Source organism: Eumetopias jubatus, unplaced genomic scaffold, assembly GCF_037043125.1.
Source record: "Eumetopias jubatus isolate StellerSeaLion01/CBP00866 unplaced genomic scaffold, mEumJub1_p1.0 scaffold_2, whole genome shotgun sequence".
Taxonomy (NCBI): Eukaryota; Metazoa; Chordata; class Mammalia; order Carnivora; family Otariidae; genus Eumetopias; species Eumetopias jubatus.
In genome coordinates this window covers 161021296-161044939 of record NW_028274808.1, presented here as the reverse complement: position 1 = coordinate 161044939, position 23644 = coordinate 161021296, and the positions used below count along the sequence as shown (strand labels likewise).

Sequence of the window (23644 nt, the reverse complement as noted above, 5' to 3'; positions counted from 1 at the left end):
GCTCATTAAGAACTATGCAATGCATGTGCTCTTGCTGGACGTAGCTCAGTCTGCGTCCGTTCTTAGGAGGCTTTAGACTAATGGCAGCCGTAATAAGGCTTGTTGTAATAGCCTCTCACAGTATGTACTCATGATGGCCAGTTATTAGGCAGAGCAGCTTATAAAGCTACAGATACGATAGTCCGGTAGAATGTTCCAACTCTCACTTGAGGAGTAAAGAATACTACTCAGTGCAGAAACGATTTTAGTCAGACAGGCTCTCTCATACCCAGATGACACAAATAAACTGGGGCAAATTTCCTGGGGTGCAATGTGACTCATATTCGTCAGGAGTCTTAAAAAGAATTGTGCCCTTTGACCTAGTAATTCCATTTCTATGACTTTAACCTAAGGAAGTAATCAAAGATAAGGACAAAGATTTATGCACAAGGATGTTCAAAATCTGGAAACAACTGAAATGTCCCAAAATAGGAAATGCTTTAATAAATAAAAGTAGCTCTTAAAATATAATGCAACTATTAAAGAGGAATTTTTGAAAATAACTTGGTCAGTATTCCCTATATCAAGGTGAATTTGTATTAAAGCTTTATTTATATAGGTATATGTATATTTATATATACACATGCCTATGAATTGAAAGAAACTTACCAAAATATTTACAATGATTATCTCTGGTGAGGGGATTAAAGTTGATTTAAAATGTTTGGCTTCGCAGTTTTCTGCCATAAACAGATATTTCTTCATTTTGAAAAATACCATTGGACTATCAAGTGACATCATCAGGAGAAGAAATAAGGAGTAAAAATCCCACTTGGATTTAAAGAGATGGGAGAACCCTGGTGCTTGAGCAGCTTGTGATCACGTCCATGTTGCTGAAATTCTCATTCTCTCAGACATACCACTCTTGTAGAAAATCACCTCCGTTTAAACAGGCTTTGAAACGAACAAAATACAAAGGTATGGAGCTCTGCAACTCAGCTGCCCACCCCCCTCTTCCTAGCGGGCTCTCTGGTGGTCACTCACTGATCTAATTTAGATTAATATGGTAGGTCTTAGGTGGCTACTCTGCTTTGGATCCCAAGCAATGCTAATTATTATCATAAAGGACAGGCAACTCGGGAGGTTTAAAGTTCAGGCGCAGAGACTGCTGTCTACATTTCTGCCATTTGGCTGACCAAATTACAAGAGTCTGGTGAGTCAATATGAAAGATTCCAAACACAAAGGTCAACGCTGGGCTACTGACCTGCCTGACCCCACCTCAGAGCCAAGAATTGCAAGGCAGTTTTTCCTCCCACGCCAAAACCATTAGCAACCAGCTTGTCTTGGGTGATTCTTTTCTCTTACAACTATTTTTGAATAGATAATCATTTTTCCGGGGCCCACACACTAAATTAGCCTGTCATTTCATGACTTTTCTTCACTGTAAAGGCCTTGAATGTGTTTGTAACAGTACAGGACTTGCTAACGTTAATTCACATTAATTAAATAATATTCTCTTTCAAATCAGGGTATGGTCCCGCTAAACATGCATATGGTCTAGAGGGGATGGGAAAAGCCAGTTTATACTATACATCTCATGAGTTAACAGGCCATTGATGCAGAACTAAATAATAGACAAACTCTCCGAAGCCCTGTCCAGTCACTTTTTGGAAATAACTTTCAGAGAGCCTGAAGGTGCACAGACAGACACAGGGGGAAGTTAGGAAACCATCAGTACCATTGTTGCTTTCCTCCTTCCCTACCCAGTCAATGACCAGTGCCTAGGGATTCCTGGCCAAATCGCTCCAGTGTTTGGACCTCCCAGTCTTCCCTCACTACGCTCTGCCAGGGCCCAGGTTTCTAAAGAGATGAACTCAGATCTCAGAGGAGGAGAGCTCCTCCCCTTCTTCCTGGGCACAAGTGGCGTGAGCCACTGCCGCGCCTGCTCCGTAAAGAGTTCCTGGACTTGGCCAGTGTGAGCAGGCGTTGAAGAAGATGGAGCCTGGGTGTCTAGGTTACTATTCAGGTGAGGGCCAGTCACGAATACTCGTCTCTGCCCTTCGATGAAAATTGGTGTGGAGGGTCTTTAAGGCCAGGGTGGGTGGTTTGGCTGATATTTGAGTCAAAATTTTGTCCCAGACATTGCTCCTTCCAGAATTGCTCTTGCAGCCCCCTCATCATCTTTCCCTAAACTTGAAGCTACCATTCACATGATACATTTAAAAAGCCTTCTAGGGACGCCTGGGTGGCTGAGTCGGTTAAGCGTCTGCCTTAGGCTCAGGTCATGATCCTGGGGTCCTAGGTTCGAGCCCTGTATCTGGCTCCCTGCTCGGTGGGGAGTCTGCTCCTTCCTCACCTTCTGTTGCTCCCACCCCACCCTGCGTTCATGCTCTCTCACTCTCTCTCTCATAAATAAATAAAATCTTTAAAAAAATTTTAAAAAGGACGTCTTAAAACCACAACACTGAACTTTTATTCCTAACTTTTTATAAAAGGGAAAAAGGTTTTAACTAATTCATTTTTTATAATGGCATATTTGACCATATTTTATTCCTGTAGATTCAGTTGAAGACTAACAGAGATTACTAATTTTTTTCCTAAACTTGCAAATCATTCCCTGAATGGAAACACATTGTATGGTATGAACTTTAAAAGATACAGCGCCTATTCTCCTTTGAAGAGTTTACAGTCTTGTAGGAGAGAGAGAAATACAAATAAATAATGGCGACACGATGCAGGATGAAATAAGTCCTCCGGAGGCACGTGGGGGGTGAGGGTGCTGGGAACAGCTCCCCGGAGAAGGTGACACTGGAGATCTGTCAGAGTCTGAAGATGTGGGGGAGAGGAAAAGAAGAGAGATGGTGGGGAATGCGTTTCAGGCCTTTTTGACTAGACTTTTCCTTTCCAGTAAATTTCTTTTATATACTTAAGCAAAATCTTGTTTTGTTCACAAAGAGTAAACAGTGCTGACAGATGAAGAAGGTAGTTGTTCTTCTGTAGTGCCTCTAGCCTGGGCCCTAGGGACCGTAAGACAGAACCCAGGTGACACTCTGACGCCAGTGCCAAGCCGGCAGATGGAAAACATTACTGGGCCAATTCTAATCCAATGACTGGATGCCAGCATCCCAACATGAAAAATGAGGAGGGGCCACAGGTCCATGTATCATGGAGCATGATGGTTAACGCCACCGGGGATGTCGTCCAGTGATTTGTGGTGCTGCCAGAAGCCCTTCTACTATCGTTTCTTGTTCTTTAAGTTTGGGGGGGTAGGAAACATATTATCTCTGGTAGGTTGGGAAAGGAGGTTGGACAGCAGAATGATGTCAAATGGAAATTAACTATTGAGAGATGCATATAAAAAGGAACAAGCATTGAAAAATGTTATTAATTTAAAGAAAAAAAAGGAAAAATGTTATTGTCTCTTCCTGGGGCCTGAATTTTGGAAATTGATAGTGACAAGGAATAAGAACACAGGATCTTTCTGTCTTCTTTACCTATAAGGCAGCCCTGAAAATATGGCTGAGCCGACCCGACCAGGCCCTCTGAGGCTCTTAGAGGTGGACATTAAATCAGCCAGCAAATCTAAGAAGCCCCTGTGTTCTGATTATTTCTCCCGATCTACTTGGTTTTCTGAGAAATGTGCGTGTCTGCATCTATAGTGTTACAAAGAGCTGCTTATCTTTTTTCCACCCAGCAAACTGGAGGTCAGAAAGCAAAGGGAGAATACCTAATCGCGAGAATGGTGTATTTGAGAAAGGTTAGGTGTTAAAGCAGAGAGAACTGGTTTGGAATCCCAGCTCTCGTGTGACTTTGGCAAGTTTCAACTTTTTCCTGATCTCTGAAGGGGGGATTAATTCCTGCCAAACTACCTCACAGGGTAATTTAGAGATCAAAAATAGAAATGAGATAATACTTAAGAGACTGATTGGTCAGCTAGAAAAAAATGCAAGAGTAAAGTTTTTCTTCTTAACATTAAGTAACAACAGCAAAATAATAATTATAAACTATGTGTGTGGAGATTTTGACATTTTTACTCTGTTTTATCCCCTGTGCCTGGCAGAGCGCCTGGCACAAAGTTGCAGTGCAAGAATTATTTATTGTATAAGTGAAAAAATGGGGCCAGGTAAATCTGTAGATTAAGTGGAGCTTAATACCCAAAAGGGTAAAGAAAGACACATTAAACTTCTTTAGTACATCGTAGACAACTGATTTAATTTACGGTGCACTTGGGTAGTTGTGTCTTTTATTTTTTTTCTTAAGATTTATTTATTTTAGAGAGAGAGATAGAGTGGAGGGGAGGGGCAGAGGGAGAGGTTTTTGTTTTTTTTTAAAGACTTTATTTATCTATCTGACACAGAAAGAGAGCGCACAAGCAGGGGGAGCGACAGAGGCAGAGAAAGAAGCAGGCTCCCCCACTGAGCAGGGCGCCTGATGCAGGGCTCAATCCTAGGACCCTGGGATCACGACCTGAGCCTAAGGCAGACATTCAACTGACTGAGCCACCCAGATGCCCCAGGTAGTTGTGTCTTCTTGAGACCTTCGTGCATAGATAGCCCAGTAAATATTTAGACTCACGGGTACATGGGTCTAAATGTAGAATTAGACACCAGGGAGGAAAAATCTCTCCCGTGATACCACATCTAATTTTAAACAACTAGTTCACTTCCCTACTTCCCATTCCTTCCTTCTTCCTTTTTTAAAAGATTTTATTTATTTGAGAGACAGAGAGAGAAAGAGCATGTGCATGAGTTGGGGGAGGGGCAGAGGCAGAGGGAGAAGCAGACTCCTGCTGAACAGGGAGCCCTACACAGCGCTTGAGCCCATGACTCTGGGATCTCGAACTGAGCTAAAGGCAGACACTTAACCGACTGAGCCACCCAGGTGGCCCCCATTCCTTCTTTCCGATTTGAATTGTCTCCCTCACAGCTGAGTATTGCTGAGATGAGAAATTGAAATCTGCAGCTGTGTCTCCAGTTCATTGAACTCCTGACTCCAATGGTACCTGGGGAACATCAGGATGCCAGCTTCCCAAAGCATACCTCGGGAAAAAAGAATCACAGACCCATGAGAACCTGGCTCTGAAAATGATGGCGTGGCTACAGGCCGTTCCAGAAATCCACGAGACGTAGCCCTCACTGAGAAGGTGGAGTCTGGGTGGGCAGAATGCTGTGATATCAGTCCCCCTGTCCAAATTCTAACTAATCTGAGTTCTCTCTTTTCTTTGGCTGCTAGGAAGCTCTGTGACAAATCTAAACCAATATCAACGATAGAGGACCCAGTGGCTTTTCTTTTCTGTTTTATAATTATATCAATGATTTTCTTTATCTTACCTTCAGTTTCATTTTATTTTCGACCCTTACTTTCCTTTTGCCCTGGCATCATCACTGTTTTTATAGCCTGTTTCTCTGGAAACCACTTTGGATCTATTTTAGCATGGTGTTAATAAATGCAACTCCAGGTGTCGATCTGGAGTGACACCTGAGGAGTGTGAACCTGATGTGTGAGCACTCTGTCAGCACTGGCCGTGGCACACTCTCGCCCTGTGAAGTTAGTCACGCAAGGGCAAACTTCATCCTCAACATGGAGAACATCTCTGTTTGGGTGGGAGACTGCAGGTGGTGGGGAGAGGCCCTGCTGACAAGTCAGAGTTCTAGAGATGTGGGCCCCCCCTGTGAATCTGAGGCTGACTTAGAACGTAAGTTCCACAGTCAGCAGCAGCTCTGTTCTTGGGCATGTGGAAACAACCAACCAATGGAAACCTCCTGTTTTCAAGACGTCTGCTTCCATTAAATACTTGTGGCTGTGTTTCTAAAACCATAATGGTCAGTCCTAGCCTTCACAAGGAAACCTGAAGCTCCCCAATATGAAGGACTCTGGGCTACATTTTGGCGCCACAAAGGTTCTCTAGAGTGGTGATGGCTGGCTCAACTCTTTTCTTATTTCAGTCAAACAGGCTAACACACACTGAAAACCAAAGGCTTTTTACCCAGCATATTCCAGGGTAATAGGATTTAAAGCCCTGTTAAAAAAAAAAAAAATATGGCACAATTGACTTGGAGGAATATAGCTCAGAAAAAGATGGAAGAGGGGAGGAAGTTTGAGGAAAAGTGACATAAAGTAGCCAATAAATAGATATTTGATGAATAAAAGTTTGAATGAATAAATGATAGGCTAGGATACTATCAGTTCTTTATAAACTCTTGGTTTGGCCTGTTTTTTTTTTTTTTTAAGATTTTATTTATTTGACAGAGAGAGAGAGAGAGCCAGAGAGGGAACACAAGCAGGGGGAGTAGGAGAGGGAGAAGCAGGCCTCCCGCTGAGCAGGGAGCCCGATGCGGGGCTCGATCCCAGGACCTGGGATCCTGACCTGAGCCGAAGGCAGACGCTCAACGACTGAGCCACCCAGGCGCCCCTTAGCTTGGCCTGTTTTGAAGACTGGCTATCTCCTGCTAAATTGGGACAATTATTTTCTGCCAAAATTTTATAAATTTTGTTTTAAAAATAAAATAGTCCATTTTCCCCCAGTAATCACTGATAGTAGTTTTATTATAAGGTTATTTTCAATGCCTTCGGCCATCTCCCTTTCCTGCAGCGACGCCAAGTAAGGTTCTCGGCTGACCTGGGGAATTACGTTACCACGGAAGGGTTCCAGTGTTCCTCCGTCTCTGTCCTGTCCCCACTTCAACAGTCACACAGTGGCCCAGATTATCCCAAGCCCAAGCAGTTTGAATAAGGCAGTCCTTGTAACCCAGAGGCATTAATACAGTTTCTAAAATTGTGGGTCCCCCCCCACTCAGAATATCCACTGAGACTCTGGATCTGCCACATTGGGTCCACCGGTTATACTGTAGCTCATCTATTCATGGCCCAACAGGGCAGGGGTGATTGAGACATCCTGTGAGCATCTCCACTGCCCTGCCGCGTTTGCTCTGCTGAAAGCTTCTATTATGATAGCTAGGAATCAGAGGAATGGAATGAAAAGAAGTGGGGGGGGGGGGTAGAACAGAGGGGAAGGTGGCTTAGCCCTTCTGGGTGGCCACCTCTGAAATAGGAATCTATACTTGCTCATATAAACACCACACTAAGTTTTTCGAATTCTCAAATCACATTTATACACTTAAAACTATCTTTATTTCCAAGTTGCCCTGGATGAGACACAGATGGGGCTATCTATTTTAAAACAAAATTAGAAAATCGACACTAAAGCAAACATTTTTGTTAATCCATGAGAAAACATTTTTTAGTTTAATTGATGCCAAACAGCATTGATACTTCCAAACCCAGAAATACATCAAAGAAAACTGAATATTCTCTGTGCTGCTTGATAGCAAATGCCTAGGAAGTACAATGTAGAGATCACGCTTCCAGGAGGCAGACAGCTCCTTCCAACTTCCAGTGTTTTAGTCAAAGCACAAGTTTGCACTTCCAAAGACTTCACAGCATGTTGTATGGGGCTATCGTGCTTGCCTCTGATCCCCCTCCTGATATGGCCAAGGTCATCATATTTCCATTATAAATGCTAAGGACTCAAGTATTAAAAAAAAAAAAAAGAATTTAAAAAAGCTACTCAGTCCCTGCAGGAGAAACTACACACTGTGAGCTCTTTGAAGACAAGGACTGTGCCTTCTCACTCCCCTCGGATGGCCCATGTGGTCTGCAGTGCTGCCCCCCAGTGCTGCCCCCCAGCTACCCCCCATTTGTTCATTGGAGTATGATTATTGAGTTCATGGATTTAATTTTTAAATAACAGTATATCAAAATCTCACCTCTTAAATATAAGTGTAAAACGAATTTGATTTGCATAAGGACAACTCCATATATTAATAGTTTTAAGAAATTTTTTTACTTAGACTGAATTCTGTTCTCAACACCTACTTGAATTAACAAGGAGGGTATAAACTTCTAAAGTTTTTCATTTTCTTCTTTCTTCTTCTCAGAAAAACTCCATAAAATTTTCCCAAAAAGCTATCACCACTAAAATAAAACACCACCCCCCCCCACCACCACCATTCTTTGTGTTAGGAGTTTTTTTCCCCCTACTGCTTAATTGTACTTCAGTTCCCATAAGAGATACTGGGGATGCTCTGCTTTCAGGAGTGGAATATTCTCATTATAAAGAACCTTCCAAGAACATGCAGTCCAAGTCCTTCATTTACAGAAGAGGAAAACTTGCCCAATTCTGTTAATCTGAGGTGTAACTGAAGCTCCACTAGGGCAGGAACTAACCCTGCGTTTCCAGGGTCTCACAGAATGCCCGGCACATAGTAGACATTCAACAGATACTTGCTGGATAAACAGATGACCCAACAGGAGCTAAAGATGCCGTCTCTGAGCTCCCTGACCAGTCCTTCTACAGCACTGTGGCCAAGCCACAAGCCCAGTTTGGCAGTGATACACTAAGTGGGAAATAGGGATGTCAGGGCCCATGCTTGGAGACAGGCATCTCCAGGGCTGAATTAATCTCCTGCTGGTGGTGGATACCAGGATGAAGTTATATTGAGAACCCTAAAAATCCATACTGGCTTCCCATTGTATTGTTATTTCCTAACCTCTAATTTTTAGGCAGTCATTCCAGGAGCCAGATCCTTCTGGTTGTCTGAATCACTCCATAACTTCCAGGTAACCAGAGCAGTGACAATAGGTTCTTCAAGGTCACTGGTGTGGTCCATGGCAACAGAAGAAGCTTAATGAGATGCAAACTTTCTAGCTTAAACCATTAAAAAAAAAAAAGGAAAAAAAGGAAAAAGCAAGAACTAGAGAATGACAAATTCCAGAGTTGAAAATGGTTATTAAACTCTTCCAGATTTTCCCTACTAGTAAAAGTGTGAAGTTATAACTGCTTGGACCAAATGAGATGTGCACGCTTTACTCTTGAAACAGCAGTGCATTATTAACCGTCACTCTAAAGACCTGACAGAATCAATATACGCCCACATAATAGATGCTCTTGAGTTCCCTCTGACTAGAGCAGCAGTGAGTGGGCCTGTCTCTAATTGAGCCAGCCTCATCCAGAGCCATGGACTTGTTTGCCTGGAGTGCTCCAAACTCGAGAGCTCTGTAAACACATCAGCAGCCTACCCAGTCCCCCCCTCCCCTTCCTGGCTGCCTTTGTCTGCTCCTTCTTGGGGCCCACTCCATTGTCACTCAGGCCCACACTCTCCGTCAAGACTGTCTGAGGTACTGTGCATTTATTCACAGGGAAGAACTGGTCCAGCTCTTCAGTGTCCGGGCAGTGACCTTGGTAAAAATGGGCGAGGCTGGCCAGTGTGGGTTTCCTGACAGGCTTGGATAAGGTGATTAGAGAAATCCCTCTCAGCTCCCAATGTCTATAATCCCAAGTACTCTTTGCATTCATCACTTTGGTAGTTCTTTAAATTCTTCACCTGGAAATCTGGGGATTTGTAGAAGAGTATGAGTAATTAGTATATGTATACTTAATGAAAAATAAATTTTCGTGCTAATTCAGATTCCATTATTTTTTCTAAGATAGACTTTTTTTTGGGGGGGTGGCCAATTAGACAAAGACTGCCATTATTTTATTTTATTGGTAAAAAAAAATATCAGTGCACCGTGGCAAAACTTGGTTTTGTAGAAGTCTTTGTGAATTGTACTATATTACTTGTATGTTCTGCAGATATGTATTTCCTGTCCAACTAAATTATCAGGGAGAAACTGTCATATTCTTTCCTCACCTGGCTCAGTGCCACCTATTCGATATGGATGGAAGAAAAAAAGGGAGAGAAGGCTAGAGGAAGTGAAAGAGAAGAAGAAGGGCCTTCCCTAGGGTTCTGAGTTTTCCCTAGTCAAGCATTTAATGGGTTAAGTATATAGAGGGAGGGCCTGCTTGGATCTTTTCAAGTTTGCTAAAGAATTTTTTTTTTTTTTTAATTTCTCTACCACAATGTTACTTGCTTGATGAAAAGTCCTTTGGGCTTTTGAGGGTTAGGTAGGGCAGCATATAGTAAGCTGGTAATCCAAAGAGGAGAGACAGATGGGAGGGGGTTGTTTTCTGAAGCATTTCATTGATAAAGGCATGTTATGTATATTTTATACCTTGCTTTAGGACCCCCCCCCCGGAAAAAAAAGTCAGTTTCTAATACTTGGTCCCAGTACAAGAAGAAAGTCAAGCTTTTAGTAATAAAAAGATTCTATTATTTTGAGTTTACACCAATATCACATGTTTTCGAGCTATAAAATTTTCCTTCTGATGTGTGGTGTGTATGTGTGTGTGCACGTGTGTGTTTGAGTGTAAGGGGGAATCATTTTGGCACTTCACATTTTCCCTATTAGGAAGAATCTGGAAATGTTAACACCAATCTTCATCTTTGGAAAAATCCCACTAAAAATATTCAAACCAAAGGGTGCACACATTATTTCTCATTAACTTGGTTCTCCCCCATGCCCAACTCTGCCTTAAAAAATGCAAGTGTTTAATGACCTGAGTTTAACTATAAAACGTGTTCACTTTGACTGCATTAAGCTATAAACAAATGCATAGTCTAAATGGGTTTTGGTAGCTTCATTTCTCAGAATGGATTTAGCAGCAATATGGCAGATCTTTAAAATTCATAACTTTGAACTAGAATAAAGTGTCTAAAATATAACCACATACATATGATCATTTGATTTTGGTAAATGTGCAAGGCAGTTCAATGGACAAAGATTAATCTTTTCAATGAATGGTGCTGAAACTATTGGACGTTCTTAAGTAAAAAGATGAACCTTAGTATCTTGCCTCTTACATGAAAACTAACTCTACATGGATCAAAGATCTGTATGTAAGAGATAGAACTATAAAACTTTTGGAAGAAACATAGGAGAAAATCGTTGAGGTCTTAGGTTAGGCCAAGATTTAGAAATGACAACAAAATCAAAATCAAAATTTAAAAAAGATAAACTGGACATCATCAAAATGTAAAGTTTCTGATCTGCAAAAAGACACAGTCTGCAAGGACAAATATGATCTGGGAGAAATATGTGCAAAACACATCTGATAAAAGAACTTGGATCCAGAAAATTCAAAGGATGCTTAAAACTCAGTAAGAAAATAATCCAATGAGAAAATGGGAAAAGATTTGAACAGACACTTTACCTAAGAAGATATATGAATGGAAAATAAGATATGAAAAGATACCCAATATCATTAGTCACTAGGGAAATGCAAATTCAAACCACAATGAGACACCACCACACACCTATCAGAATGGTTCAAAAAACAAAAAAGCTGACAATAACACGTACTAGTGAGAGTACGCAAAACTAGAATGCTCACACATTGCTGGTGGGAATGCAAAATGGCACAGGCACTTTGGAAACAATCTGGCAGTTTCTTATAAAGTTAAACACACACTTATCATGTGACCCAGTAATCTCACTCTTGGACATTTACCCAAATGAAATTAAAGCTTACATTAACACAAAAACCTATACATGAATATTTATAGTAGCTTTTTTCATAATTTCAAAAACTGGAAACAACCCAAATGTCCTTCAGCTGCTGAAGGCATAAAGGAACTGGTACCTCCACACAATGGAAGACTATTCAACAATAAAAATAAATGAACTACAGGTACACACAGTAACACGATAGATAGAGACACATTATGCTAAGTGCAAGAAGCCATATTCAAAAGGCTACATGGCTCATGATTCCATTTTTATGCTATTCTAGAAATACTAAGATTACAGGAACAGAAAATAGCTCAGTGATTGCCAAGGGCTGGTGGTGGGGGAAGGGAATGGCCCCAAAGGAACAGTATAGTGAAAATGCAGATGAACTCTGCATTTCCATTGTTGTGGTAGTTACATGACTGAATTCATTCATCAAAACTCATAGAACTTTATACCACTTTCACATACAGTGAATTTTCCTGTATGTAAATTAAAAAGTAAATGAATATCTCATGTAAATGTCCATCAACAGAGGATTGTTCAAATAAATTATGGGCCACTTCCCAAAGGAATAAAATCTTTCTGTTAAAAAAGAATAAGGTCAGTTTGTACATAATAGCAAGAAAACATGTGTAAGAGAAAAGTAAGTTATAGAAGTGTAGGCATATGGTGAATCCAATCCTCTTTAATAAATACATGCATGTGTATGTTAGTAACTCTATAGAAAATAAAATATGGAGAAATATTCTCCAAAAAAGTAACAGAAAGATATTTTGAAAGGTTGGATGATAATGGACTTTCATTTTCTATGATTTCCATTTATTATAATAACGTATGGAGTTTTTAAACAAATAGATTTTTTTCATAATGCAAAATTATAAAGATATAAAATCTGATGGCTTGAGCTGAAGGTATGCATGTATTTTCCCATAAAAGCACAGAATTTAAGTGAGTTTTCTGGCACTTAAAAATAGGTTTTAGCAATATTTGAAATGGAAGCTCTGCTCTTAATTTCAAGTCAGATTTAAAGGTAAGATTGGCAAGTTCCCTTTGAGTCAGCATTTGTGTTGCCAGATTTCAAAGAATATTTTATGTAACCAAATGAAAAAGGCAAACCAATACAAGACATAGCCTATGAGAACTGGTGCATGGAAAATCAAAGCTTTTTACAGTCTCCAAACCTTAGGACTTTTAAACATTTAATGTTCTCTCAGATATAAAGTTGTCTTTTCACAGAAAAATGTCTAATCACTTTAAAACCACATCAATGATGTAATGTATGGTGATTAACATAATAATAAAAAAACAAAACTTTTCACCTTCTAAAAAAAAAAAAAAAAAACCACCACATCTATCTGTTACAGGCCAGAGAACTCACCCTGGCCAAGTAAGACAAGAAAATCTATGATAAACATGAGAACAATCCAACAATGAACACAATGTCACAGTTCAATCAAACCCTGGGATCGTGGATATTTTCTTGGAACATACCACTTCCATGTAAGCCAGAATATGGAAGTTTTTATTATGATTGCATTCAGTGAAAATAAAATGGTGGTACTGCAAAATTTTCTAAGAGTGTTGGCCAATGTTGGGCTTTAAGTGCAATATTTTTGAAGAAGATGTTAATTGGAAGCACAAATTGACTCTTCAAGAGTCACACAGTTCCCAGAATTTTCCTTAATGCAAACAGCATGTTGAAGAGATACTTCTGCAAAGAAAAAAGAAATCAAGTCTAGAAAAGTTCCTGCTTTCTGATTTACTGAGCTATTTTTTGGGATTCGCTGGAATCCAGTAAGAGAACTCTATGGATACAGTTGTGGTTGCTCCCTCATGCCTCAACTTTGCTCTCCCCAAGGACCGGCAAATCTTTTCATGAGTCAGAAGAGGATTCCATTGATGAGGGAGTCTGCCAAAATGGAGTCACCTTTCCTTGGATCACCCTCAACTGTAATGGCAACTGGATTTTTTTTGGATACAACTTTTCAGATTGATAATTGAGCTCCTGTATATTTCCTTACAGATGTTCAAATGTTCACAGAAGAGCTTGTTTTAAATAGTTTCCATTTTGATACAGTTTGGTTTTAATGAATATGGATTTGAAAGGAGAAATCATGCCTTATGTCTTAAGCCTCTGAACCTTCCCCATTATGATTTTTACTCGAAGTACAGAAGGATGGGGGAAAGAACATAGAAAAAACCCAGTTGTTATTAGAAAAAATTTTATACTATTTTAGTACTGACAAAAATATTCCTTCAAACAATTTGCATTCTGCAATTTCCTTCTACGAGCACCATGGTTCTCTCTCATTCCACTATAGATGGTAGTTTGGTTGCTCTAGTCTACTCCCCTCAGAATTCTGAAAAGCTCATCTATGCTTTCACCTTCCATTTCATTAAAGAGGAAGATAAATTGATTGATTCTTCCTTAGTGGAGAATCCATTTGGAATCAGAGATTGGTTTTCAGGCCATGGTCTAAAACATTTACCATAGGTATTCAATAAACATTCATTCTCTCTCTCTGTCTCACCCTTAGCTCTTGACTCTCTCACTTCCAATCCAGGTTGCATACCTAATTATCAGATATATCAAAATAAGAGCCTTAAAACATCAATCTCATCCAGCAACTTCCTTGGTCAATATTTTCCAGTGGCTCCCAACTGCCCATAAAATGTAGTCTGAATTTCTCTTCCTGGCATTCAAGGCCCTCTGTAATCTGACTCCAAGTTGACTCTAGCCCATTTTTAAGACAAATTTCTAGTAGACCAGGCTTCTCACTGATTCCTGTCTTTTTTTTGGGGAGGGGGGTCCTGTCTTTAAATAGCAAGTCCTAAGCAAATCCTTTACTGTCTTTGAGTTAAAGCATATCTTTTGCATGAGGACTGACTACCCCACTCTTACCTCTGCTAGGTCACAATAACCATAGGAATAGCTTCCATGTAATCGGTGCCTCCTGCCCCTATCATGCATTCCCCATACATTATCTCATTTCATCATCGTAGTGACTTGTAAAGAAGGCATTTTGATCTCTGTTTTATAGATAAGGAAAGTGGAGCTCAGTAATATTTGCTTAAGACCATGTTGTTGTTATAGAATGGTGAAAACAAGTTTCTCTCTTAAGACTATCTGATCCTAGAGCCACTTCTCTTTCCCTGTCTCTATGTTGCCTTCATTTGTCTCTCCAGCTCAGAACCTTGTCCAGATTTATCTTGGCATCACTTATTTGATGCTTAATCTCATTCTGTCTTGAGTTGCTAATTACATGTTCACTTGTGCTTATCTTCTTGATGTGGCTGTTAGAGGACAATGACCTCACCCTAACAAACCACCTCCACCAGCATCTAGCACAGTGCTGCGGACATATAACAAGGATGCAGTGGGTGAGCATGGCCTGAAAGCCTACATACATATTCCTTTCTGAACTGGATTCTCCCCTGGTTTCCTATTTCTGTTAATAGCACTCTATGCTGGGGTGCCTGGGTGGCTCAGTCGGTTGAGTGTCTGACTTGTGATTGTGGCTGGGGTCATGGTCTCGTGGGTCATGGGATTGAGCCCTGCATCAAGTTCCATGCTCGGCAGGGAGTCTGCTTGAGATTCTCTCTCTCTGTCTCCTTCTTCCCCTCTTCCTGCTAGCATGCACATGCGCTCTCTCTAAAATAAATAAATAAATATTAAAAAAAAATAGAACTCTGCTGAATTACTATTATCAAAAGAATTAATATATCCTTCAATCCTTAACCCATGTACCTACCAGAGAGTGTGACTCATAAAGGATATTATGAGAGAGATGAGCTTTACTCTAATATCACTTTTCTAGAATTAATGAAGTGTCGAATAAATGCATGGAGTTAAGTAAATCATTTGAAGGATCTTTCTCTATAAACAGTCCACACTGGAATTTGATATATTTTTTTCTCTAATTATACCTCACTTTTATAATAGGGGGTTCATTCAAACCAAAATTTAATTTTCTACAATGCAATAAAAATAAAGTAATTTGAGATTTAAAATGTTTCATTATGGAAACTTGCTAGTGTGAAAAACAGAAAGCACATAGTTTAGTGCAGGTACTTTGATCTGACTACTTTGGCTTGAAAATTTCTTTAAAATGCTCTAAATTGTATTGCTTCTTGGCCTTTTAGCTAAGATCAAGTGTAAAATGCTCTAAATTGTGCAATGGTAAATATCTCTGTTCTTTGAGTTTCCTGCCTTTTCTGCAAACCACAGCTACATTAAGTCTTCCCAATGTACACTTCTTGCACATTACCTTTTTTTAAAATTTAATTTTATTATGTTAGTCACCATACATCATTAGTTTTTGATGTAGTGATCCATGATTCATTGTTTTTGTATAACACCCAGTGCTCCATGCAGTACGTGCCCTCCTTAATACCCATCACCGGGCTAACCAATCCTCCCACTCCCCTGCCCTCCAAAACCCTCAGTCTGTTTCTCAGAGCCCATAGTCTCTCATGGTTCATCTCTCCCTCCGATTTCCCCTCCTTCATTTTTCCCTTCCTTCTCCTAATGTCCTCCCTGCTATTCCTTATGTTCCACAAATAAGTGAAACCATATGATAATTGACTTTCTCTGCTTGACTTATTTCACTGAGCATAATCTCCTCCAGTCCCATCCATGTTGATGTAAAAGTTGGGTATTCATCCTTTCTGATGGCTGAGTCATATTCCATTGTAGATATGGACCACATCTTCTTTATTTATTCATCTGTTGAAAGGCATCTTGGCTCTTTCCACAGTTTGGCTATTGTGGACATTGTTGCTATGAACATTGGGGTGCATATGGCTCTTCTTTTCACTACACCTGTGTCTTTGGGGTAAATACCCAGAAGTGCAATTGCTGGGTCAAAGGGTAGCTCTATTTTTAACCTTTTGAGGAAACTCCACACTGTTTTCCAAAGTGGCTGTACCAACTTACATTCCCACCAACAGTGTAAGAGTGTTCCCCTTTCTCCACAACCTCTCCAACATTTGTTGTTTCTTGCCTTGTCCATTTTTGCCATTCTAACTGGTGTTAAGGTGGTATCTCAATGTGGTTTTGATTTGAATTTCCCTGATGGCTAATGATGATGAACATTTTTTCATGTGTCTGTTAGCCATTTGTATGTCTTCTTTGGAGAAGTGTCTGTTCATGTCTTCTGCCCATTTTTTGACTTATTTGTTTTTTGGGTGTTGAGTTTGAGGAGTTCTTTATAGATTTTGGAAATCAGCACTTTGTCTGTAGTGTCATTTGCAAATATCTTCTCCTATTCTGTGGGTTGCTCCTTGTTTTGTTGACTGTTTCTTGGACCCTCAAATCTATGGTCAAATAATCTTCAACAAAGCAGGAAAAAATATGCAATGGAAAAAAGACAGTCTCTTCAATAAATGGTGCTGGGAAAATTGGACAGCTTTATACAGAAGAATGAGACTCGACCATTCTCTAACACCATACACAAAGATAAACTCAAAATGGATGAAAGACCTCAATGTGAGACAGGAATCCATCAAAATCCTAGAGGAGAACATAGGCCGTAACCTCTTTGACATCGGCCACAACAACTTCTTTAAAGCTACATCTCCGAAGCCTAGTGAAACAAAAGCAAAAATGAACTTTTGGGACTTCATCAAGATAAAAAGCTTCTGCACAGCACATTACCTCTTAGGAGCAAGTTCATTATGGAACTTCTAGCATTGCCAACAAGCACCGTGCTTTTTTAATGGCTCATATCTTACTGATGCACTTTGTAAAGGTTCTTTACCAAGAGTGAAGATAACTGATTTTGAAAACAGAGGTTAAGATTTTAAACTTGATATGAGAATGAGTGAATGAGATAGAACCCTTGCTGAACCTAAATATTTGCTCAGGTTTGGCATATTTATTCATTTCCCTTATTTGGTGAAAAGAGAGAGAGAACCACAGGGGGACTACTTCATCTATATATCTGCTACTAGACATATGCTGTGTGCATTTTCATAAAGACTTTTATTATGTGATCCTTAAGTAGCATATCCATGCCAGCTGGTGGGCTGGAATATTAAACACATCTCTCAGAAGAAGCTATTATTGGGTCAATAATATGCTAATTAAAAGGGCTTGTGCAACCATCTGTGGGATTCCCAATAGTAGAGGCTTGTTTTCTAGAACCCTCAGCATCACTGCATCTTATGTTGTCTCTAATAGTTTTACTGATGCCTGACAGTCTCACTGATAATGATGGGAACAAAGTGTTGGTGAACCTAGTGATCCTAAGCTATGTTTTACACTTAATAGGGATTTACAGTCATTGCACCTAACTTGGTAAACTTCAAGAGTTTCTGTGGAGTCAAGTTACTCTAACGCTAATTATATGCAGAATATAACATCACATTACATTCACCTATTTACAACACTTGTGCATTGTAAAACAGCACTGAGGTCAGGAGATGAGATGTCTGGTGTAAGTAACTAAGTGAATAACTTGTACACCTTGGGGCAGCACTTTGGGAAGTATTAGAATTTCATTTTGCAACAGTAAGTATTGGGTGAAGATGAGAGGAACAAAGAATGAGACACACTGTCTCTGACTTTGAAAATGGAAGAGGCCACTTTGTACATGGGTTGATTCTACATAGCTCTTGAGAAATGCACAAAATGTTGCTTCAAAAACCATGCTTTACTATTTCCATGGTAATAAAATTATTTGGAACTGGTGGTGCCAGAATAGTCAAGTTTTATTCTTGTGAAGTATTCCATAGCATAGCTCTATTTCCCTGGCCTTAAACCCAGCTCTTCATTTCTGTCATCCACTGCCCTCAAGAGTTTCCTTCTTTCTATACTTGTCTTCTTTCAATATAACAGCATGGAGCACAGCACACTCCACTTTGCTAAAGTAAGCTGAGGGACAAACAGACTATGTCAAAAAGATAAAATATCTCTGAAATATACATAGAGTCAATTCCTGGTCTCATAGGTCTAATTAAGGTAGACTTTTCTTAGCAGAGCCGTGTAATACTCCTGATGGCTTCTAGGCCCTTTGGTAACTGATAACCTTGACATGGTTTACTAAGCTGGTCTTGGTTGGACTGTTACAGGATTTTCTCTGGTTCTCTAATATACCATGGCAGTAGAATGGCCATCAGTTCCCCAACCCAAATTTGGAAGTGCACAAAATCACTGCTCTGGTTTCAACAACCTGATATTAGAGACATTTATTCCTATGCAGGTAGTATAAGGCTTCTCTAAAACAAAACAAAACAAAAAACCAACCAAACAAATAAAAAACCCAACAACAATAAAGAATCCCCCCTGCCCCCCCACCACGGCCAAGATCTGAGAACACTGGGCTCTGACTCCCGCATGGCCATGATCAGCTAGAGCTGAGCAGGAGTGCCCAGGCCCTGTGATAAGACTCAGGTCTCCTTATCACATTCCATTACCTGTCTGGCCCCTGCAAACATTTGACTTTGTAAGCTCTGTAGAATTTTGGGTAAGATACATTGCACAAGGCCTTACCCTCTTATGATTTCCATATTTGTATAAATCAAACTTGGCTTTTGCCAAGATATATGACTAATTTTAGGATGCCATCGAACACATAAATGTGTTTGAGAGTTGATGGGGATAGAGCAGAGGAAAAGGCACAAGGTAGACTGAGAAACCAACTTCTTGTCTTGGTTCTGTTAGTCTCGTTTCTAGGCCTCAGTTTTCAAGGAGTCCATAAGTATCTGATTTATGTCATTAAAAAAATAGTAAGTCCAGAAAAACCAAGATGCATATTTACATGTACTACATGTCAACTGGAGTTCACCAAAGCACCAGTATGTGCCACACAGATAACAGAGTTAGTCCTAATGTTTAGCTGAAGAGTATTCACGTATTGCAAGGCAAGCCACTTAAAAAAAAAAAAAAAAAAAACAACTTATATCCATATATCTTCTGCTTGCCTGTGTGTATCAGTGTTTTGGCAATATTTTGCAATTATGGTAGAAATTGTTGCTTTTCAACAGTATCGACATGCTCTTTTACATTTCCTAGCCTCCCTTGTGTTAGGTTGACCACATGACTAATTCTGGCCAAAATTAATGAAGGTTATTTGTGTAATTTCTTAGCTAATATGGTTAAGGGTATGTATTCCTTCTTCACTTTCTGTCTCCCTTGCTCCTCACTCCTTCTACCCCATTAGCCTGCTTCAAGTATAAGTTGGCCGAGCCTCAAGATGGTAGCACTTGGGTTCCTAAGTCATTAATTAGAGGGAAGGTGCCTGACCACGTCAGATTTTGATGTGAGTGAGAAATAAGCTTCTGTTACAGTAAGGCACAGCAATTTCAGAATTCACTGGTTATCATAGCGTAATTTGGCTTTTAATATAATAACTAACACAAAATAGAGAGGTAACTTGTCTGCCAAAGCTGACAGAAGACTGCAGCTGTCATCTATAATCCATAATTTCAAATTTTTGTATTCCTCAAAGTGCCTTAATTCATTACAAGCATTATATTAAGCTTATATTAAACTTATGAATTCTTAAAGGCCTCATTGCTGTTACCGATAGTTTTTGTAATATATTCATGTTTCAAACTATAAAACATACTAATAAGACACTAATCTGTTCTCTTTCAGGTATTAGGGCTCCATGCAAAATTCATGTGGAATAAAAAGGATTCCACTTCTAAAAGTGTTGGGAAATCACTAGACTAGATGATATGAAAGGTTCCATAAAATAGTAAAATTCAATAACAAGTTCCGTATCACCCTTGACCCAACAAAAGAAAACCACTGCCTTGAAGGCACAAAGAAGTAGAAAACATTTCTGTGAAATGCATGCCATTTCACTGATTTCACATCCCACAGGTACAACAGATAAGAATTCCCAGGAGCTGTAGGAAATCCTAAAAGAATGGATGAATCCTGTTATTTTTTAATTCAGTTTTTAGAAAAGGAACACGACGCTATGAATAATGGAACTCACAATAATGTGTGAGGCTAAAAACATGGATTTAGAACATGTTGCCACACTTCCATGGCAAAACTCCACGTGTCAGGATTTTGATATTGTATTAGTTATCTATTTCTGAATAATAAATTACCTCAACATTTAGAGGCTTAAATAATAACAAATCTTTTGCCGCACAGTTTCTGGGGGTCAAGATTTCAGGAGTGGCTCAGCTGGGGACCTCTGGCTCCAGAGATTCTGCTTCCAATTCAGCATATTCACCTTGCTGGCAAATTGGTGCCAAGTGTGGCAGGAGGCTTCTGCTCCCCTCCACGAGGGCCTCCCTCGTGACTGACTGTCCTCATGATGTGATGGCTGCCTTCCTCTTCCCCAGTGGAAAGCAAGGTGGAAGTCATGATATTTTGTATGACCTAGCCTCGGAAATCACAGTCTGTCATTTCTACAATATCCTATTAGCTACACAGGTCTACTACCCTTTTCAGTGTGGGAGAAGACTACACAAGGGTGTGGATACCAGGAAGTGGGAATCACGGGGCACCATCTTGAAGGCTGGCTACCACATGGTTCTCGTTAAAGAGGAAAGCCTTATCCATAACTAAACATGCAGAGTGGACACTGTTCAAGTTGTATTTATCAGTAAGGAGTGAAATGTCTCTCCAAATATGTTCACCTTAATCATGCGTTTCAAGAAATGTCACATTTTAAGGAAAACACTGGGGAATGTTCAGGAGAATTTTGCTGGCCTCCAAACAATAGACTTTCTACTGGAACATATAGAGTTAAAAGGAACCAGAAACATCTTGTTGACATAGTAAGTCTGTTATTAATCTTCGCATGTACTGATATCCAATTAAAACAAAGAAACTTTTCAGCTTGGCTGAACACATTATGTACTTTGCCGTTCTCATTCCAACAGAAAAAAAAAAAGGCAGTATGTACTGAATTTCCTAGAGATTGGAACTTTAAGGCAGGATCTAAATATCACAATAAATAAATAAAATAATGTGTCCAGGAAAGTATATATGGAAAAGTTCTAGTATAAGACAAAACATCCTTTGGCGGGGGGCAGGGGGGTAAAAAAACATACTCAAAGTAGTTTCCTTTTATTTTTTCCCAACCAATTTTTTTTCAGCTGAATATTACTATTTTATCCTAATTTCATCCATTTATGCAGACTAGATCTCCAAACATAGGAACCTAATGGAACTCCAGAATCACTCTGAGCTGACCATCTTTCTTAGAGAAGCTTCCTGCGGCCTCTTCTTAGGACTACATGATTGCTATCCAAATGCTATTTCTGGTTTGTCTTGGAGCAAGGTTGGGCTGAATCTTCACAACTGGAGGTATCAGAACTTATTCTGACCTTTGAGACAGAGAAACCAGAAGGCACCTGGACTTCATCATGGGGCCACAGGCGCTGCTTCTGAAAATAAATGCCACCTCACCATTTCTGACCATGGCAGTGAGCTTAGCTATCAACAGAAACCCAATTTTATTATAAGTTAATCAACTGACTTCCTATCAAAGAAACAGGGCTGAGAGGGAAGGAAGCTAGGAAAACATCTCTGTAAAGCTCTGCTTCAAGATGCTGAGGCCAAGAGCAGATCAGATGGAATAGGAAAGGCACTGTGGGGAAATCAGATGAAGCCCACACCAGTGAGGAGGGAAGTAAAAGTGATGGCTTCAAGCCAAAAAGAGGCTGAAAACAGATGGCAGAAAATTAAAGCATCTGACTACGTTGGAGATCTTAGGTGGCTGTCAACTAACAAATGTAAATGAATTAGAGCGACTTGGCATATAAGAAACAGTGTTGAGAAAAGAAACCAGTCGTGCCTAAACTCTAAATAATTGTTGACCATATTGTGTGAAATTTCATGCATTTGTAAATAAAGATTAATTACACTGAAGAAAAATAGAGTGGACACAAATAATAATTATCTGGAAGAAAATTTCTAGATAATTATGACAAAACACAGGGGTTAGGGCAGAGGAAAGATGTGAAAGTGTACTAAAGATATTATCTTGTTGCATAAAGGAAGCAATCTGTAAAACAATATTACTTTTAATATTGTTCCACTTTTGTATATACGAAGTATATAAATATACACGGCAGAGAAAAAACTTTGTTAGGACACAGGCCAGATTTTTGAAGTGGTAACTGAGAGAACATTTGTGTACTTCCATATTATTTAAATTAAAAAAAATTAAAACATACCCTTTATAAGTAAAACCTTTAAAGAATAGCATTTCTGACCATGGGTACTGTCCCTGTGCTTTAATGAAAACAGCTTTGGGCCCCCCCCAAAAAAAATTAAATAAAAAATGCAAATTTCCCCAAATATATTTTTAAAGTACAGAATCTCTTATTTTTTGACATTGATATGCTGATTATATGCCTCCTGCATTTTGCAAGTAAAACATGTCACAGTTAACGTCAGACATCGTGGCTGCCCTGGAGTCTGCTATGATCTACTTCAAGAAAGAAACTGGCCTTTGAGCTACAAGGAATGCAATTAATGGGCAGCCTTCAGCTGTTACCTCAATGGCAACCTCCTTGGTCTGAGCCAAGGCCAAGCACATTCCTCTTGGTCAGTACCAGCCAATGACTGAGGATGGTGCAGGCATGATCATCTAGGGCCAGGCCATTTCCTTCTAGAAATCTCCTCTGACAGGCAATCTTTGCTTCCGAACTTCCCCCTGGGTTGGTCTCACCTCTGACAGACCTGCATCATGGTTTGAGGCTCTCCCTCTCTAGGTTGCTTTCCCTTCCTTCCTTTCAGTTTTCAGATCTACATACTAGTCAAAGACTTTCCCTGCTCCTTCCTGCTCCCTCCTCTTTTTTTTGAAGAAGGAGAAAATTAAGGAAAAAATTTTTATAATCTGAAGTAGAAAATAGTTTTTTGAGCAGGACTACAAAAATCAAATCCATAAAAAAAGAATGATGAACTTGACAATGGTAAATAATAGAAACTTATGTATAAGAAAACACCATAAGCAAAGCCATATGTAACATTCTAACATTCAAGTATGAATATGTATAATATATAAAGAGTTTCTAACACTCAATAATACAAAAAAATCCCATAGAACAATTGACATTTCATAGAGGAGGAAATAAAAATGGAAATAAGCATCTGGAAAAGATGTTTTATTTCAGTAGTAATGTGGGAATGTAATAAAGATAGTAATAGTGATGAACACTTATTGAATACTTAGGTCCTAGGTGTTGTTTTAGGTTTTATAGATTTTAATTCACTTCATATTGGCAATCACTGTCTGAAGTAGGTAATATAATTCTCCCTAGTTTATAAATGAGAAAAATGAGTCACCGAAGAGTTAG

The 23644-nt window shown here is 39.5% G+C and overlaps 1 protein-coding gene across 1 annotated transcript in view; it reads right to left on the bottom strand.

Moving 5' to 3' along the window:
- SCFD2 (sec1 family domain containing 2) overlaps nt 1–23644 on the bottom strand; it is a 449958-nt gene that overhangs the window by 126875 nt on the left and 299439 nt on the right. The gene's annotated exons all lie outside the window — the stretch shown is intronic.